Source organism: Pygocentrus nattereri, chromosome 26, assembly GCF_015220715.1.
Source record: "Pygocentrus nattereri isolate fPygNat1 chromosome 26, fPygNat1.pri, whole genome shotgun sequence".
Classification (NCBI taxonomy): domain Eukaryota; kingdom Metazoa; phylum Chordata; class Actinopteri; order Characiformes; family Serrasalmidae; genus Pygocentrus; species Pygocentrus nattereri.
The window spans coordinates 628,795-650,000 of record NC_051236.1 but is presented as its reverse complement, the minus strand read 5'-3'; the positions used below and the strand labels follow the sequence as shown (position 1 = coordinate 650,000).

The 21,206-nt window shown below is 43.4% G+C and overlaps 1 protein-coding gene across 4 annotated transcripts in view; it reads left to right on the top strand.

The window, feature by feature from the left end:
* The window catches only part of camkva (CaM kinase-like vesicle-associated a), a 64,490-nt gene that overhangs the window by 1,162 nt on the left and 42,122 nt on the right, over nucleotides 1-21,206 (top strand). For 2 of the 4 annotated variants that reach the window (XM_037534788.1, XM_037534790.1), the window contains exon 2: nucleotides 20,896-20,971. The exons of the other annotated variants lie outside the window; for them this stretch is intronic. The gene's annotated coding sequence lies outside the window, so the exon portion shown is untranslated. The remainder of the gene's footprint in view (nucleotides 1-20,895; nucleotides 20,972-21,206) is intronic. 4 annotated transcript variants of the gene reach the window in all.

Genomic DNA, 21,206 nt, shown 5'->3' with positions numbered 1-21,206 from the left:
TGAGTGATAAGTGGAATTCTATCTATTTCTCTGCTTAAACATGGAAAAAAACACCAGTTTTCCTGTTGTAATCAACAACTTCCCGGCTGAAAAAAGAACCATCAGGAGTTAAACCTGAACTTTTTGCTTTCTAATGTGAACTTTGTGGTTACCACTAGAGACCACCTGTTTCTTGTAGGACACCTTTCAATCCCTTTAGGCAACCATCAGGTATTTCTGGAATCAGACACATCATCGGTTAAACCATTAGACTCCTTTACACTCTGATATCAATCCATCAGGAAAACACAAGATACCATCACGGACCACTGAACACTACCAGGAACCAACCAAAACTTTAATGGTTTCTGTGACTTTTTTCCGCAGCTGTAATGTTGGTAACACCTTGATTGACTTTTACAGATTCTCAGTGAGGAAGGTCGTTAGCCTGGCAAACATTCCTGTGAAAAACGGTCAGTAAGTTGTGCCATGTTTGCAGAGGCAAGTGCTGCTAAACTGTCCTTACTCTGTCCAAGATCTGTTCATCTGTGCCATTGATTAGAAATCATATTCTTCTCTTTGTGTACACTATAGTGCCAAAAGTATTCGCTCGTCTGGCTTCACATGCATATGAACTTGAGTGGGATCCCATTCTTAATCCATATGGTTTAATATGATGTCGGTCCACCCTTTGCAGCTATAACAGCTTCAGCTCTTCTGGGAAGGCTTTCCACAAGGGTTAGGAGTGTTTATTGGAATTTCTGACCGTTCTTCCAGAAGCGCATTTGTGAGGTCAGACACTGATGTTGGACGAGAAGGCCTGGCTCACAGTCTCCGCTCTAATTCATCCCAAAGGGGTTCTATGGGGTTGAGGTCAGGACTCTGTGCAGGCTAGTCAAGTTCTTCCACACCAAACTGGCTCATCCACGTCTTTATGGACCTGCTTTGTGCACTGGTGGTCAGTCATGTTGGAGCAGGAAGGGGCCGTCCCCAAACTGTTCCCACAAAGTCGGGAGCGTGAAATTGTCCAAAAGCTCTCGGCCATGGAAACCCATTCCATGAAGCTCTCTACGCTGTTCTTGAGCTGATCTGAAGGCCACATGAAGTTTGGAGGTCTGTAGTGATTGACTCTGCAGAAAGTCGGTGACCTCTGCGCACTATGCCCCTCAGCATCCGCTGACCGCTCTGTCATTTTACGTGGCCGACCACTTCGTGGCTGAGTTGCTGTCGTTCCCAGTCGCTTCCACTTTGTTATAATCCCACTGACAGTGGACTGTGGAATATTTAGTAGTGAGGAAATTTCACGACTGGACTTGCTGCACAGGTGGCGTCCGATCACGGCACCACGCTGGAATTCTCTGAGCTCCTGAGAGCGACCCATTCTTTCACTAATGTCTGTAGAAGCAGTCTGCAGGCCGAGGGGCTCGGCTTTATACACCTGTGGCTGTGGAAGTGACTGGAACACCTGGATTCAATGATGGGGGAGTGAATGAGCTAACTTGAAGGTATATTAGCATGTTTGGAGTTAGCGTGCTGTCCTCACTTATTATCAATATGCAGGTTTCTTAACCACTTAAATGAATCAGGGAATGTTCATTGTGAGATTCATTGTTAATTTTCAATAAAAACAAAAAATAATTGAGAGAACTATTAAAAACACGGACCATCTAACAGTAGTTTTCTTTTGTTTTTCCACACGGAGCATGGCTTAAAGTAAAGAGTCACATATGGTTATGTTATGCAGCTGAGGTACATAATATATGAATGAGACTCTTAAGCAGCCACACATGAGCCGAAATCCTAATACCAAACGCCAGGTGTCAGCTAATGGGGTATAAAGCCCCTACTGATTACCTACTGATCTGATTCAGCTGTGGAGCCACAACAGGGCAGTAAAAGAGCTGCATGCAGTTCCTGCGCTGCATGTTACTGACCCCTGTCCTATACTGTGTAACTACAGAACCACTGATAGAGTAAAAACATTCAATCTTTGGCAGAATCAATCTGGCTATTTGTAATGGTGCAAGATCATTATGTCCAAAGCTGAGGGGGTGGGAAGGTCTTTTTAAGGGGCACGATGCCCCCTATTGCCCCCTCACCCTACGTGGCATCAGACCTGGATTCGTTTGAATGAATATTTGTGTATGTGTGGTGCTACATCTGCCTTTGTTTTGTACATATTCATTACTGATGGTCAGAACTGCGTGACATTATTTGTACACTTCAGCCTTGTCCGCCGTAACACACACTAATGGACTGGGATTGTTTGTGGCTTATTTTCTAGTGACATAACGTCCCTTACTTTCCTTCTGAACAGTTTGTTTGTGGCACAGTGCTGAGAGGTAGTGGCATTTACTTAATTCCAGTCATTAACAGGATGATGATTCACCATTTTGCTAAATTGCCAATAAGTGCCCACTGTTGAATAGCGCAGCTGAAAAAGAGCCATTTGCTTCCAAGCTTACTAATCATTGTCCCATCAGAAAGAAATGGTCTGTAAAAATAGTTGGTTTTTTCCACTGCTCCTGCACTATGTATTACTAATATTTACATTACATAACATATGGAGATTTATTCATTTTTTAATGTATTATCTGATATTACAAATGATATTGGCATTGGATTTTATTCGAATGTAATCGCCGTTGCTCACCACGCTCTTTAATTCACTGGTCAGTAGGGATGCACAAATTGGACGTGATGTTTGATAAAACCGCTGGACACCACGATGATACAAGAAGCGATAAATCATGGTTAAAACAGTGTCTTTGTCTGGATTTGCAAGGACAGAGGCTGATTTATTTATTTACTTATTTATTTATTTGTTCATGACTATGTAAACAGAAATCTTAACATCTTCTTTAAGTAAACCAAGCTCAGTTTTAGAAACACATTCGCCTTAACAGCCTTTTCTGTGCTACATTAGTTCAACCAGCAGCCCCATAGTAAAATAAAACCAAACAAACAAGTAAATAAATAAATACAAGTTAATGTTCTGATCTATCTAAAATCTATTTAATTTATAAAGAAGTAACAAGCTAAATATAAGGAAATTCATCATGCGTGCTCTGTAATTCATTTTGCGAAGTGTCTGTCACAAACCCCTAAATTTAAACTTGTGGAAATAATACTGGCTAATAGTTTAGCAGTTTGCAGTTAGATGTCATTGTTCTGAAATTTGACCCCATTTCCAAAAAAGTTGGGATGCTATGTGAAATGTAAATAAAAACAAGATGTAATAATGAGAAGATTATTTAAACTCATTGTTTAAATAATAAACACACTTATTTAATTGAAAACAGTACAAAGACATATCAGATGTTGAAAGTGAGAAATTTTATTGTTTATTGAAAAATATTTGCCCATTATGAATTTGATGCCAACAGCATGTTCCAAAAAAGTTGGGACGGGGCAAAAAAGGCTGGTAAAGTTGTGTAATGCTAAAAGAAACACCTGGTGGTTGATTGGCAACAGGTCAGTAAAATGACCATGAGTATGAAAAGAGCATCTCAGAGAGGCGGAGTCCTTCAGAAGTAAAGAGGAGGAGGGGTCACCCCTCGTTTGAAGACTGGACCATCAAATAGAGCAACAACTCAAGAAGAACGTTCCTCAACATAAAACAGCAAAGAGCTTCTGCTTTTCATCGTCTACGGTGCAGAACATCATTAAAGACTCAGAGAATCTGGAGAAATCTCTGTCTGTGAGGGACGAGGCTGAACACCAGTATCTGCTGGCCGTGATCTTTGGGCCCTCAGGCAGCACTGCATTAAAAACAGACATGATTCTGTAGTGGAAATCACTGCATGGGCTCAGAAACACTTCTGAAAACCACTGACTGTGAACACAGTTCATCACTGCATCCACAAACGCTGTTAAACCCTAAAACACAAAGAAGAACCCAAATATAAACAGGATCCAGAAACGCGGATGTGTGAGTTCTCAGTTAATGTGAAGGATGAGTGCATTACCAAACCAGAAAAGAGTCTTTCCAAAAGAAGAGCTCACCAAACAATTTTGGTGCCATTGAAGTTAGCACTCGTTAAGGTGAGTACGGTAGCAGTTAGCCAGTGGTGGTGTAGCCAGCCAATGTGGGACCCCCAAATAACCAGTGAGCATTTCGCACAGTGCCTGAAGCTTACAGATGGTCTTTCGCTGCTCTGCAATCCTCATGTGCTTTCAGACGTGTTAATGCAGCTTTTATGACCTTCAAAGCATCAAGTTTAGCACTTGATTAGTTCAGCAAGATCATTTGCTTCTTATATTTAGTTCAGATCGTTATAAACAGAACAGAGGGAAAAGAATCTGGTAATGAATCCCTAAACGAAACTCACATCTGTTAACTGTCATTAAACCTTTTGCCTGTACAGTACTGAAGGTCACAAAGTGAGGCCTTTAACCATTCACAGTGTATTTAATGTGTCCTTTTTTGGGGGGATTTTTCCCCAATTTTTTCCCCAATTTAATCGCCCCCAATTCCACCCACTAGCTAGGACATCAACGCTAGGGAGAAGGCTAGGACAACCTTCTTCCGAGACCTGTGAAGCATCACCGTATCTTTTCGAACTGCCGCTCACGCAACGTTACTGGACAGCTGAACGCACTCCAAGCAAAGCGCCAACCAGCAGAGCTGTTACGTCAGCTAACAGACGCCTGCAATGACTAGTATCACACTGAGTGATGGGGGGAGAGGGGGGAGGGTAGGGGCCACCCTACCCACCCAGAGAGAGCGAGGCCAATTGTGCTGTCTTGGACTCCCGGCTACCGACGGCTGTTGCATCACCAGGGATCGAACTTGTGATCTCCTGATGACAGAGCCAGCGCTTAGACGGCTGCACCACTTGGGAGCCCGTTTAATGTGTCTTTTGAGCACTTTGACCACTCACAGTTCCAGATGAGTGTTTCTGTAAGTGTTGAACCAAGGCGTTCATACAATCTAACAAAAGTAGCATTTTGGTCAAAGTAGCGGAGTCCTGTCTTTAATTGTCACATTATTGATTGTGTTTTTAATATATTACAATGTAAAATCAATACAGAATTGTGGCAAACTGGGTCACTAAGGACTGAAACATGGTGCAAACCTGTTTTAACAAGTGAGTTAACTAATCTGAGATGGTTTACACTGTGGAAAAGTCAGAGACCACCCTTCATTTATTCAATTCCCTGTCAAAATGTCCATTAACCTCTTAAAAAGCTCAAGTATTTGCATTGACATCCCTGTAGTTGCTGAGTAATAAGCTTTATGATGTAATAAGCCTGGAATTCTAAGAGGTTCAGAACAAGTAGGAAAACAAGCAAAAACACATACAGAAGGGCATTTAATGTCCACTCTTTAGTGATATTGAGGTCTGGGCTCTGGGGCGGTCAGTCCATTGTCCAGCTTCTTTGTTTGGTGTGTCCGTCTCCTTTTCTCAGAGAGGTTCTTCTTGATCAGCTACACGTCCTTTCAGACCCACAGCGCTGAGTGGTCTTCTCCCAGTGGAAGGATGGGCAGAAACACCTGTGGGTGTTCTCAGATCTGAAGCAGCTTGATCTTCTCCTCTCTCTCAGAGATCAAAGCTTTCGGTGCTGTTTATCTGATGAGGGCAGGTTTGGTGACCAGGTCTTCCAGGTGGTTGTTAGGAGGAACAATTTCTCTGTAGGTTTTAAACATTTTCTGAGCTCCAGTTTTGGAAACTCTTGTTTTTTCTCTTATTCTCCTCTGACTTTCCTCTCGCTCATGCTTGTATATTCACTACTAATATCTAATCTCTGCAGAAATATCTTCTAAAAAAAATAGCAACTTGTTCTTAATCGCCTATTAACTGGAAATCAAATTAATGATGGGTGTTTTGTGAATTTTGCACAATATCTGGTTCCGTTTTCCTAGGCTCTGTTCAACAACGTGCTTTTAGAGACGTTAACTCGCCTCCCAGTTTTACTTTTTATGGTATTGGAGCGTTTTAGAGTTCAGTGGATTGGATATGTAAGGTGGAGCTTGCTCGACTCATGATTGCTCCCATAGAACATCAGCACACTCACAGATATATTGGAAAAAAAAAAAACACTGGACAGCGTGTGTGAACGCAACCCACAGGCTAGTACACCACCCACCCACACCACCGCTATTCAGAAACTCCATCCTGTTCTCTAGAGCTCTCAGCAATGCCCATCATTCACTTATATAATATTACACCTGTCCCACCTCCACCCCCATCCGGCACTCACACAAATATCCTCTGCTGAAGGTGATAAACAAAAACGTCAGCCTCACCACCCTCTGTTCAAGTATCTGTCAAACAATGAAGGAGGAACTCTGTGTTTTTGAAGGGAAAAATAAATGAAGAAGCCAAGCTGCCTCTCTGTTGTTTTCTTTTAGCTGCTCACCTCCGTGAAACATGAGTTTAAGGGCGCATATCAAGAAAAAAACAGATTTCCTCGCTGTTTTGTGTGACGCAGTGAGAAGGTATGCCTTTAAAAATGGCCCATTAACTCACCAAGCTGAACTGCAAAAACACCCTGCTTTGAATTTGCTGTTTATGTGACATCACAAAGCAGTTTAGCTCCGCCCATTCACACTGAAGTTAAAAGGAGTGTTTTGGCCCAGCTTTGTGAACAAGGCATAATACATTGCAGCCAATCAGAACAGAGCTCATTTACATTATCAGTTTTAAATGCACAGTAGCAAAAATTGTGCTTCATTTTATGGAATAAGTGAGGTTGAAAATTAGTCAGGTAAAAAAATTATTATGGTATATGTAAGCATTGGTTTACATCAATCAGCCATAACATTCTGACCACCTCCTCGTTTCCACGCTCACTGTCCACTCTATCAGCTCCACTTACTGTATAGCTGCACTCTGTAATTCTACAGTTACAGACTGTAGTCCATCTGTTTCTCTGATACTCTGTTACCCTGTTCTTCAGTGGTCAGGACCCCCATGGACCCTCACAGAGCAGGTACTGTTTGGGTGGTGGGTCATTCGACAGCTCATCTGCTGCTGCACAGTTTGTGTTGGTCATCCTCTATTACTTCAGCAGTGGTCACAGGACGCTGCCCACAGGACGCTGGGCTGGCCACCACCACGTCAGTGTTACTGCAGTGCTGAGAATGACCCGTCACCCAAATAGTACCTGCTCTGTGGTGGTCCATGGGGGTCCTGATCACTGAAGAACAGGGTAACAGAGTATCAGAGAAACAGATGGACTACAGTCTGTAACTGTAGAACTACAGAGTGCAGCTATACGGTCAGTGGAGCTGATAAAGTGGACAGTGAGCAGAGAAACGAGGAGGTGGTCAGAACGTTACGCCTGATTGGTGTATGTAAACATACATGTCGTTAGTGGACCTTGGGGGGAAATAAACTAAAGTACAAGATGAAGGTAGGGTATGGATCCATTAACCCCTTAAATGACCAGGTCCTGCCAGCAGGCCCAAAGTTTTTTTACACACTTCTATAACTTTAGAACAACAGTTTGCGCTGACGTCCCTGTGGTTACTGAATAATACGATTTAGTATGTAATAAGCCTGGAATTTGAACTGATTAAAAATAGTGAAAATAGTAGAGTTGCAGTAAAAGGGGTCCCATCTCTATATTTCTCTGTCCAGGTCCATACACAGATATTTTTGGGGGGAGCATAATGGAAAAAGGTAACATACACATGAATTAAACCTAATTTAATTTACAGCATATTGCAACCACTCTTGTAAAGGGAGACAGTGTAATCAGGTTACCGTGCAGCTATATATAAGAGATCCACATAGCCCGGCATCACTCACTGCTTTTTCCAATAACAAAAACTTGGTTTAGCAGGTTATTAGAACCCCTTCCTTCCAACATAAAAATAACCATATAATAGAATGTGATTCTTTGTTAAAGGGCCCATACGCTACATTGTTCTTGTATTTTAGTTCATTTGAGATCTGCTTATAACACTAGAAAACATAAAATTATTGTTAGTTAGTTTCATGCTGCCCCAATCGAAAAGCAGTATGTGCTGAAACACTTCTGATGCCTTCAGTATGTATACGCAGAGCTAAACTGCTTTTGGCTGAATGATTTGGTTCTTGCAGCATCACAGAAAGCTTATAGTTTTTATATGGAAAATATGTGGGCTTTGTAGTAAACAGTATATTTTGAAAGTTTAACAGGGAGTTTGTTCACGTGCATTTAATAATCCAATACAGAATATCAGCTTTTGTCAGAAATTCAATAAACACATTTACATGCACTTGGTTAATCCGATAATGGGGAGACTCTGGGTCTACATGAGTCAGACAGTAATCAGATTTCTGCTTTGCAACCAGCCAATAAACTCACAGAAGAGCGTGTGATGTAAACATAATGTAAAACCCAAACTTCATGCATGTAGTCGGTTTCAGCTTCACTCCAAAAGTGTTGTGCTACGTCTTGCAGCAACGCTGCTTGTTTATTTCTGGTACTTCACACGTGCACTGAGAAATCTGAAAACTGAGCTAAAATCCAGCCTCTTTATCAAATTTCTTAATCCGATTTCTAAACCTTACGATTTGATTTCCATGAGACGGAAAAAAGAGAATTGCAGTGTTTTATTGACAAGATTGCTGTGCTTGGCAAGAATCCAGTGCTGTGGTGATGCATGGAGCCGTGACAGGGCTGAAGTTACTGGGGTGAGTCAGTACTGCACCAGAGGGGCGCTCAAGAGGGATGAAGCTCATAGCACTCCAGCCAACCCACATTCTCTATTGTCTGCAACAGAACAATGGCCATATACTACACAATTACACATGCATACCATTATTATTTCAGATTTCCGCTATGTTATCATCATCAGCACCATATATAGAGTTGGGAAGTTTCTCTACCATTAATTATTTCACATCAGATGTCCCTGAATGACATATACATGCACTGAATTATACAGAATTCCCCGTTAAACTCTTACTACAGAAACCCTAACCCGGAAAAAACACCAAACATCGACCTAGCAGACCTTATTACTTTTTTAAAGTGCTTAAAGGAGTGAAATCTATACTCATTATTCCTTAAATGTTTTAACCATGGCTCTGCTCGCTGTTTTCCCAACAGCAGACATGTGAAAATGACTTTATTTGTCTGTAATTTGGGCGCCCAGCTATTTGTCCTTTTTTACAAAAGCTATTTTCTTCTGGTGACTCAAATAACTAGAAGAGGCGTGTCAAATGAGACTAAGTGTTGCCGTGCCTGTTGTTGGCACTCTTGGCAAACACACTAATCCTGATTTACAACTGATGTCTGCAGTAAAGAAAAGCAGGTCTGAGCACTCTTCACAGATAAATGAGACAATATACCCCCTGTGAGTGGTCAAGACACTCCCAGCACACAGTAAAACACACTGTGATTGGTTGGAAAGGGCAATATCACAGTGAAAATCAAAAAATGATGTACTGTGCATCCCTAGTTTGGTACAAGTGGAATTTTGTTATTATCAAGTTTTCATCCTCCCAATGTCAAAATGTTACTGATGTCCTTTTTCCAAAGCCGCATTTCGAGAGTCTAATCTTTTCTGTATAGAGATACAGGAGGGCATGAGAAATGAATTTTCATGTTGACACAAATCAATAAGCGATATCATCTTAGGTCACCAGGATGACCACAGCTTATTTAACACTGTGTTTAACTAACTGAAGCTCCGTTTTCATTATAGCTGGCTGTGTGCTGAGCAGTAGCTTCAGTCAGTCTGTACCCTTTACATGCCTGCACTCAGACCCTGACATGAAATCATAATCGCGAGCAAATCCTTAGAGGATTAAAGTCAAATCTCAATGCTGCACACAATGCTGTTACTGCCACACTGTTCCCATGAGTGCCAATTAATGTCACTGACATGCAGTAAGCCACCTTAGTGCCAATGCAGTGTCTAATGGCATCATACGTTTAAGACTGGAGGCTCTTGTCTGTTTATCTCAGTTGTTTAAATGAGATGTATTACAATATATAAACAGTCGTTTGAAACCAGAGCTCATCCCTGCCACATCAGATTACATATGACTGTGTGTGTGTTTGTGTGAATGTTTATATACAAGAAGAATGAAGTGCTAGAAATGCTCCAGATTCCTTAAATTACCCAAAAATATTCCATTATCTTCCATTCAAAGTTAAGAAGAACATTTTTTCTTCTGTAAAATTATCATTTTGGACATACACTATATTTTCAAAAGTATTCACTCAGCCACCCCAATCACTGAATCCAGGTGTTCCCGTCACTTCCATGGCCACAGGTGTATAAAGCCGAGCCCCTCGGCCTGCAGACTGCTTCTACAGACATTAGTGAAAGAATGGGTCGCTCTCAGGAGCTCAGAGAATTCCAGCGTGGTGCCGTGATCGGACGCCACCTGGGCAGCAAGTCCAGTCGTGAAATTTCCTCACTACTAAATATTCCACAGTCAACTGTCAGTGGGATTATAACAAAGTGGAAGCAATTGGGAACGACAGCAACTCAGCCACAAAGTGGTCGGCCACGTAAAATGACTTCAATGAAGAGTCATTGAAAATGTCAGCGGATGCTGAGGGGCAATCACGCTTCTCCATCTGGGAATCCGATGGACGAGTCTTGGTTTGGCGGTTGCCAGGAGACGGTACTTGTCTGACTGCATTGTGCCGAGTGTAAAGTTTGGTGGAGGGGGGATCATGGCGTGGGTTGTTTTTCAGGAGTTGGGCTCGGCCCCTTAGTTCCAGTGGAAGGAACTCTTAAAGCTTCAGCACCAAGAGATTTTGGACAATTTCCTGCTCCCAACTTTGTGGGAGCAGTTTGGGGACGGCCCCTTCCTGTTCCAACATGACTGCACACCAGTGCACAAAGCAGGTCCATAAAGACGTGGATGAGCCAGTTTGGTGTGGAAGAACTTGACTGGCCTGCACAGAGTCCTGACCTCAACCAGACAAAACACCTTTGGGATGAATTAGAGTGGAGACTGTGAGCCAGGCCTTCTCGTCCAACATCAGTGTCTGACCTCACAAATGTGCTTCTGGAAGAACGGTCAGAAATTCCCATAAACACTCCTAACCCTTGTGGAAAGCCTTCCCAGAAGAGCTGAAGCTGTTGCTGCAAAGGGTGGGCCGACATCATATTAAACCCTATGGGTTAAGAATGGGATGTCAGACGAGCGAATACTTTTGGTAATATAGTGTACAATGAACCTAAATCTATACTGAATATGAACTTTCATATATTGAATGGGCACTACTTTTAATATTGGACAAATGTAACCGAAGTTAACACAAAACACTTTTTTAAATGATGATTGCATTGACTGAGGGAAAAGTAAAGCCCAGACAGTGAACTACAGTCAGTTGACCACTGGCGTCAATTTCACTAGCCACACCCAGGCTTGATTACTGCCAGACCTGTCTGACAATGTGAAACAGCCTAGAAGGTCTCAAATAGCAGCACCTGATGCCACGTTCTAAAGAGCTTCAAATACAGATATGAAACAAATTCTTTGAAATCTGCCAGCCTGGAAAGGATTACAAAGCCATTGCTAAGACTCTGGGACTCCAGAGAACCACAATGAGAGCCTTTCCAGGAGTGACCGGCCTACATTACATACAAAAAACCCAGACAAACGTCCAAAGAACTGCAGGACTCACTTACCTCAGCTAAGGTCAGTTCCACAATAATAAAGACCCTGGATAAAATGGCATCCGTGGGTGATTTGAGGCAGTTGGGTTATGCAGCAGGACAATGATTCGAAGCACACAAGCAGGTTCACCTCTGAATAGTTCAAAAGAAACTTAATTAAGATTCTGGAGTGGCCGGGTCAAAGTTCTGACCCAGTGAGATGATGTGGCAGGACCTTAAATGGGAAACCCTCCAATATAACCAAATTTAAACAATTCTGCAAAGAAGAGTGGGCCAAAATTCCTCCACAGTGACGTTAAAGACTCATCAGTTGTTACTGCCAAGGGTGGCAAAACAAGTTATTAGGTACAGGGCGCAATTACTTTTTCACACACGTGATGAATACCTTTATTTTCAACAAATGGAACGATCATCTTAAATCTGCATTTTGTGTTTACCCTTTATCTTATATTAAACTTAACTGGATGATCTGAAACATAAATGTGACAAATTTGGAAGATTAGTAGAAATCGGGTGACGGGCAAAGTTACCTTCAGTTATACAGTCAGAACTGCATGATCATATATAATACTAGCATTCGTTTCTGCATAGCCAGCTCCAGTGTTGAGGTGGTTTTACACAACAATCCGTTATCATCAACAGGATAAGCAATAAAGAATGTTTTTACAGCCTGTTCTGCTGGGACCACTGTGTAAACTTACAGACCACTTTATTATAAACCTCGTCCTTCAAGCTCCATCCTGTTACAGTTAGAGGCTGCAGCCCATCTGTTGATACATCGTTTGTGTGACCCATCCTCTAGCCCTTCATCAGTTTCTGACCACAGAGCTGCTCTTGGCTGAATATTTGGACAGTGCACAACTCTCAACCTAGCAGTGACATAAATGACAAAAAACCTCAGCAGCATATCAGTGTTGTTTCTGTAAATGTCGATACTAATCTGGTCCAATTTATCACAGCTTTTGCCATGCAGTGATATTAAATAAGACCATGTCATTATAGTTTATTATTATATTGTTTATATGTATTTTAATCCAGCCTTCTAATGCCTCCTATCTTTTTGAAGGGCTATCCTTTGTTGTTCAGTTGGTCTGTTTGCTATTTTACCTTTTTGGTGGCACTTTTAACTCAAGTATTTGTACATTTGTAAGTAAAAGTTTGAACAGCAGTCAAATGACTTGTTTTGTTCATTTTCTAAGTGAAAATAAGTGAACATGTCCTCAAGAGAGGACACACTTAAATATGACATTTCTCTGCCAATTTTAGTGCACAATATATATATATAGTTGTTGTTGTGTTGTTGGGACAAAACCTTTATTATTATCTCCAAAATGGTAACTTTACAGGAGAAGGAAAAAACCTTCTTTGCTTTTAATTTAAGTCAATGGAAAAACAGGTATTGTCAGATTATGTAAAATAATTGAAGAACATCAAAAATGGAGACATGAGATTTTGTCCCAACAGCAGTGATATATATATATATATATATATTCAATGTATACTCATCCTCCTCCTCTCTCTCTCTCTCTCTCTCTCTCTCTCTCTCTATATATATATATATATATATATATATATATATATATATATTTAATATATACCCATCCTCTGCCTATCCCAGCAGAGTTTCACATATTGGAAATAAATAAAACAGAAAATATTAAATGTGCCATAACTTTTTCACAGGTCTTTTTTTTCCTAATATGTTTAAATTAAGCAAAAATGGTAAATGTGCGATAAAATGTGCAGATGTTTGTCTCTGTAAAGGCTTCTAAACATAATTTCCGCTTCCAAAAAAATCTACGTCATTTGTTCAGGGATGCCCAAACGTTCGCATACAGCTGTTTGATCAATACTTACAGCTTGGATTGTGGTATGGAATAAAGGACTGTCTGTGTTTTACAGTGGCAGCTATTTAATTCTAAAGACCGAGAGTGCGGGAAAGCTCTCCAGTCAGCACACAGCTTACATTACATTCACTGGTTCATACCAGTTTTTGCAAATGTGATGAGATGGAATGAGAAAAAAACACAAGAGCTGCGGTGGATTTTTTTTTTTGCTATTACATAAAAGCCCACTCTACTCACTTCACCATCAGGAGCATTAACAAACTGAACTTCCTTAGAGAACTTAAAACACACTCGCCTCACACTCACTGCACCAAAAAAGAAGACAGAAAGTTACGATAATCATACTCTCACCCTTAACTACTCATTTGAGGTCGTGCTTCATCACCGACTCGCCTAAACGAGGCTCTACTGATTTGCTGCGCTTTGGATCTTTGCCTTTTCAGCTGAACCATGCTTCAGCTTCAGCTCACAGACACATGGGCCAGACAGAAACCTTTACAGAATTGCAGTTAATCAGAAAGAATGGATCAGAATGAGTCTACCGCACAGCGACGCAGCAGCACATCAGAGAAGTGTGGCAGTGCTTGGCTGTTGAATGTATGGGCATTTCAGGGGCCAGTGGCTCTGTCTCTGAAACAGTGCTCCAAAGCACTCCAGGCTCATCCAGGTGTTTCTCAGTTCGATTTCTGCTGATTTTTCTAAACAGAATTCACTGCATACACGTCCAAACGTTTATAGACACCTCTTCTAATTAATGAGTTTGGCTACTTTAAGGTGCACACATTTCTGACCAATAGAGTGGGACTCGGAAATCAGAAGCTGCACCATCATTTGAAGCATGGATCAGAGATTTTGCTAATGTGCTCCACTTGGAGCAGCTACCATACAGTCTAACCGATAGACCAGAGGTTTTTGCCAAAATATGGCAACCAATATTGGGCCATATAGAGGAAAGATAACTGTGATGTCCCCAGCCACTGCGCAGCAGTCCACCCAAACAACGCCGGGTTAAGTGCTGTGTTTACTGTGTTTACTGTCATTATATGTAAAGAACGTTGCTGTGCAGGAGTCTTAAGGAGTTTTAAGTTGAAGGCTTTTACTACGTCCACATAACTGTCTGTTACATTATCTTATTAATTGACTTATTTGTTGCCTGTTTTTTATCTTTTAATTTATTTAATGTTTTAATGATTTTTTTCCCCTTTTGATGTGTGTCTGTTTGTTTTATATGCATCACAACCTGAGCTTCATTACAACATATCCATAATCTCTTTGAGTTGTATTTGAAAAACCAAATAAAAACCATTTATGAAAAAAAAAAAAAAAACTAGAGTGGGACTCTGGGGCAGCCACACATGAACCTATAGGTCACCATGCCCAATGCCAATCATCGACTAAAAGGGCATAAAGCCCCCTCCAGCATTGGGCTGTGGAGCAGTGGAACTGTGTTCTGTGGAGTGATGAAGCTCCATCCAATACCTTTGGGATGAGTTGGAGTTCCAGAACTGACCATCCAACATCAGTTGACCTCACTAATGCTCTTGTAGCTGAAGGCAATCAAATCCTCTCAGCAATGTTCCATTAGACATTAGTAAAGCCTTAGACAAATATGCTGCATATTTCTCACCTTGTATTTTTATGAACTGTTTGCTGTGCTGAATGGATGTGCTGCACCCCTAAATGCACCCCTGGTCCCCCTGGAGATCTGAAATGCACTGAGAACCTTGTACTAAATTTAGCTAAAAGCCATATGTAACGCGGAGCGAGGAGGCGGACGCATACGCGGAGATAAGCGAGATTTATTACGGGCAAATCCAGGGTCGTGGTCAGAACAGTCCAGGGTCAATGAGCCGACACGTACAGAGTTGGGGTAAGACATAACAAAGACTAGAATCAACACAACCAAAGACCAGGTACAAAGACACGGTACAAAAGGTACAAAGATACAAAGACTGGCAAACGGAAGGGGCAAACACAGGGCTTAAATACACGGAACAATGAGGGACAGGTGATAACAATCAGGGGCGGAGTTACAAGACCAAAACATGAGCACATGGACAGGACTGGGAGGAGCCAACCGTGACAGAACCCCCCCCCCCAAAGGCACGCACACCGGGCGTGCCACACAGAACAAAAACCAACCCAACAAAAAAGCGAAACCCAGAGAAAGACAAAACCAAACTAAACAGGCACCGAAGCCAGAGCAGAGGCAGAAACGGGCACAGAGGCAGGAACAGAACCACAAGGCACAGGAACAGAACCACAAGGCACAGGAACAGAACCACAAGGCACAGGAACAGAACCACAAGGCACAGGAACAGAACCACAAGGCACAGGAACAGAACCACAAGGCACAGGAACAGAACCACAAGGCACAGGAACAGACGGAGACACACCAGACACAGGAACAGACGAAACAGAACGAGGACAAAAAAACGGAGGGAGGACGAGGAGGCACAACACAAAACGACGCCGAACGAGAGACGACCGGAGACACAGGACGAGGAAAACAAGAACGAACAACAGACCACGCAAAAGACAGGGGAACAGGCACCAAGACAGACACAGGAACAGAAACAGGGACAGAAACAGAAACAGAAACAAAAGGTGACACAGGAACAGGAACCACAACGGGAACGGGAACCGACACAGACACAACAGCAGGGAAAAGGACAAAACCAGGAACAGAACAAGGCAGAAACAAAGGAACGGAAACAGACACAGGAGGCACAGAAGGACCACAGGGAACAGGGACAGAAACGGAGGGCCCAGGGGGAACAGACACTGACGAGGGCGGGATGGGAGGGAACAAAGGGGATGCAACGTCCACGGAGGCAGGCGGCGGGTCCGGAGGCGCGGCGACTGGCGGCGGGTCCGGAGGCGCGGCGACTGGCGGCGGGTCCGGAGGCGCAGGCGTGCCGCGGGGTGCGGCCACGGGATCAGGCGTGCCGCGGGGTGCGGCCACGGGATCAGGCGTGCCGCGGGGTGCGGCCACGGGATCAGGCGTGCCGCGGGGTGCGGCCACGGGATCAGGCGTGCCGCGGGGTGCGGCCACGGGATCAGAAGCGCCGCGGGGTGCGGCCACGGGATCAGAAGCGCCGCGGGGTGCGGCCACGGGATCAGGCGTGCCGCGGGGTGCGGCCACGGGATCAGAAGCGCCGCGGGGTGCGGCCACGGGATCAGAAGCGCCGCGGGGTGCGGCCACGGGATCAGAAGTGCCGCGGGGTGCGGCCACGGGATCAAGCCTTCGGGCTGGGGGCCTCTGCTCCAACCTGGAGGAACACACAGATACTGGACCCACTCGGCCGTTCCCAAAGCTCACTCGAGCGATTGGCAGCTCGCAGTGACGCTTGCGAACGAGCCGAGTACCAAAAAACGGGTCATCTGAATGCTCGTTCCGTCTGACCCCGTCTTGCACTGCAGGTCGCTCCTCCCTGCAGTGGCGCTCAAGACGGGCAGACCCAAGGCGCTTACCTGAGCTCTCGTCGCCCGGACACAAGGCGGGAAGGCCCTCCGCTTTCTTGCGGGACCGACGAGACGCTCGTGTTCCCTCAGCGCCAGGGGATTTGCTGTCTCCGGCTTGGTGGCGTTGGGACACGGCGAACTCGGGCTGCTTTGAAACAGCTGGAGTTTCGTCCCAACGGAACAACCACATGCCGGAGTCTCGCTTACCTGCTGCGTCCTGTGGTGGCCAGTCTTTCTGTAACGCGGAGCGAGGAGGCGGACGCATACGCGGAGATAAGCGAGATTTATTACGGGCAAATCCAGGGTCGTGGTCAGAACAGTCCAGGGTCAATGAGCCGACACGTACAGAGTTGGGGTAAGACATAACAAAGACTAGAATCAACACAACCAAAGACCAGGTACAAAGACACGGTACAAAAGGTACAAAGATACAAAGACTGGCAAACGGAAGGGGCAAACACAGGGCTTAAATACACGGAACAATGAGGGACAGGTGATAACAATCAGGGGCGGAGTTACAAGACCAAAACATGAGCACATGGACAGGACTGGGAGGAGCCAACCGTGACACCATAAAATCAATAGAATTTATAGAATTTAGTGTTTTTTTCCTTTTCTTTTAGTATGCGTGATGGTTCTGTTCTGATCCCATGTGAAAATCCCAAACACGCAGCGGTGTATGGGAAATGTGGGCCGATGCTGACATACGATCATTTTTTGGATCTGCTGATGCCGATGCAAATACATAAACCTATCAAATTCAGGCATTAGGACCACAGCCAGCATTAGTGGAGGTGAAATTTCCCCGTTGTGGGATTAATAAGTATCCCTTAAACTTAAGTCTGAAATATTGGTCAACATCTGTCTGATGCTGATAAATTTTTTCAGCAATTATCTGCAAAAATAAGATGCTATTGCAGTACATCTAATACTGAATAATGAACCTGAAATCATCATACACCCCTATATAATAACTATAATAACTATGTACCGTATATGTTACATTACAGCAAATTCCCCATTACAATGTCTTTGGAGCCCCAGCTTAATAAAATGCCAGGATTATTCTCTTTCATCAGTCCGGGCTTAAAATCATGCAGCTCTGTTGCTGATCATAATGCTGATAGAAAACAAAGGGAACCTTTTTCTTTGCTGAGATCTTTTAAACATTGGTTTGTTGTTCAGTGGCATCTCGAGAAGCCAAATGCTGCCAGCTCTAAAGGTCAAATATACGTATAAGTTCACTTCAAACTTTTTCAGTTCAAATTTCCAGTTTCAATTCCAGCCATATGATGGTTCTCATAATTGGGTTGAGTTTTGGTCGAGTTCTTTTTCCCACCTGAAAACTCACAGCAGTGAGAAAAAATTGTTTTTCCTTTTTTTAATGGCTCTGCATACGCTTGCAAATACAGTGCAACAGTTAATAGAACATGTGCATTAATATGCTTTATTTGCCAGTCTTCATGGCTCAAAACACAAAACAAACACGGATCTCCAATCGCAGCTAAAAACGGTTTATGGCTATAATGGCTGGCTTCAAAGTGGGGTTGCAGCTGGAGCGGCTGGCCGTCCGATGGTAGATATAAAGGGGAATATGAAATGGAGATGTTAATGAATATTTCACCCGCCTTCTCGGCTCATGCTGCTACACAGTCAACATTTCCATCCCCATCTGGTGATGCGTCAGTTTATGCAATTCTAGTGGAGCCCAACTAATAACCGTGGTCAGTGCAGTGGCTGAAATGGTGGCAACACTTCTGCAAAACCTCACACTCTCAATGGAGTTGGACATGATGGGAGGTAGAATCTGAACAGTTTGAGACTCTCTGGGCTCCATCCCAGGCCCCTAGTCTGTATATATATTCATGATATTCATATGTGGAAAATATAAATTGGAGGTGGGTCATTTGAATATACTTATAGACTATAATCAGTGCCTATAATATTCAATATCTCAGTATTTTCCATATATATCATGACATCAGATGGTATTTCGATTTGTATTAATAAATTTGTATCACTATTCTTCCTGGATGCTGCTAAAAGCATGTCTTGCAAACCTGATATAGTTTGTTTTGATTGGACTCTAGGCGGCTTTTGCTTTGAACCAGAGGAACAGGAGGAGATGGGGTTGTAGTAGGGTGTAGAAACTTAATCAAAGCAAATGAAAGGTGGAGATGGAAATTTATAGGGTGTTAGATTGGAATGTTCATGGATAGTTCTCCTTCCCAACGTGAGTTATTTCATACTTACATTTAATTTCCATGCAGACAGCCAAATTCAGTGCTGTGCAAAAGTCATAGGCCACCATTCATTTACTTTCCAGTCAAAATGACTATGAAGTTCAAAATATTATTAAAAATCAGGAAACGTGTTTAACAGAAAATGATGCTGCAGACTGCAACCGAATATAACGTCAAATGTCCACTCTTTGCCTTTATTACAGCTTGCAGTCTTTTCAATCTGCAGGGATAGTTTTCCACACCTCCAAAGTTCAGTCTTAGAAGCTGGTTTTGCATTTTCTGCTTTTTGTAATCCCGAACACATTCAGTGGTGCTGAGGTCTGGGCTCTGGGGCGGTCAGTCCATCGTCCAGCTTCTTTGTTTGATGTGTCCGTCTCCTTTTCTCAGAGAGGTTCTTCTTGATCAGCTACACATCCTTTCAGACCCACAGCGCTGAGTGGTCTTCTCACAGTGGAAGGATGGACAGAAACACCTGTGGATGTTTTCAGATCTGAAGCAGCTTGATCTTCTCCTCTCTCTCAGAGATCAAAGCTTTCGGTGCTGTTTATCTGATGGGGGCAGGTTTGGTGTCTACCAGGTCGCCCAGGTGGTTGCTAGGAGGAACATTTTTCTCTGTAGCTTTTAATCATTTCATGAACCCCTATTTTCCTATGACTTTCTCCTTTGTCGTCATCTTAAATCTAATCATCTTGAACATGAAAATACATGGGAGGGTTGAAAGTCAGAAGGCTGCCAAATCTCTTCATGCAGACGTACCACCTCAGTGAGAAATGCAACGTCACTGAATGTTAGCGCAGCCTGACGTAATGCAGCTAAAATCTGTTCTGCCTAATGGAAGTCGAGTCCTAATTCTTGTGAGAGGACCTACGGGAATAAAAAAATCAGCCTTTTCTAGCCTGTTATTGGAATCCAGAGACACTATTGCTTTTCCCACCCCTTTAGTTGCCTGGGAAACGTGTTATTACAAGGCGGGTGCTTGTCGTTAAGCGGTCCTCCCTCTGTTTTTTTTTTTTTTGTGGAAGCATGCCCAAGAAAGTCATGAAGTGAAGTTAATTGAGCAGCACTCCCCTCTTCCCTCTTGTAAACTCCTTCTTCACTGTAGTGGCTTTTCATGCATCTCCTCACTGTTCGACAGCAAGCACATTCAAGATAGATGGAGGGATGCTGAGGTGTTTTTTCCCCCTTTGCATGCTGATTAGAAGTAGGAGATTGGTGAAAGTGTACAAATTGGCTGAAAGGCAGATGACAGGCCGCGTGTAATGGCATCGGACAAAGCGGCAGGCGAACAAATAACAGATGGATCGGAGTGACTTCACTCTCTGCGGTTCTTCTATCTGTGTCCGGGGGAAAAAAACTAAAAGCACTAATACGCCATAGAACTATAAATAGTCCAACTCCTGATCCATTCATAGTTAGAGAGACCAAACTCCCATTGGCCGTGAAGAGTGAGACAAAAGCTAAGAGTTTTGGGCTGCTTCCAAAGAACCCACAGAGAGAGGTGAGCATGAGGGGTCCTAATTTTAGAAAATGTGCCTGGGCTGTGCGATGCTGCGTTGATGCACAACGTGCACATATCCCCCCCACCACCAACAACCCCCCACATCATGAAGCTGCTGGCTTTATTCTAAAGGAAACGCACTGTACTGTACTGCTGAGCTTATGTAGGGCTCGGTAACCAAGGCAACAAACAACATCAGAAACAGAATGGTCAGATTAGTCGCCTGGGTGTGAAGAGAAGCGAAGGTTGCTAATACACTAAAGCGCACACTTCTCTCCCAATTAGACGCTCCGTCACAGAAGGCTGGCAAGGCGTTTTCGGGAGGGCACGTTGTGGATTTTTGCACGAAGTTACCAGCCAGGTAGGACAGCACGTACCTGTTTGAAGGTTGAGTCACTCCGCACTGCAGAGTTGGAGAAATGTTTGTGCAGCATGCAGTCAGTTCTGAAGACATAATTACTGCAGTTGGGTGGTCAGAATGGAAAGACAACTGTTGCTTTACTCTGTGTGGGTCCGGCGGTTGAGTTATTATACTGCAGTGTGCATGTGTTAGGTCGTTTAGGGGCGAGGGGTGGGGGGTGGGGGGTGCAGTTTTC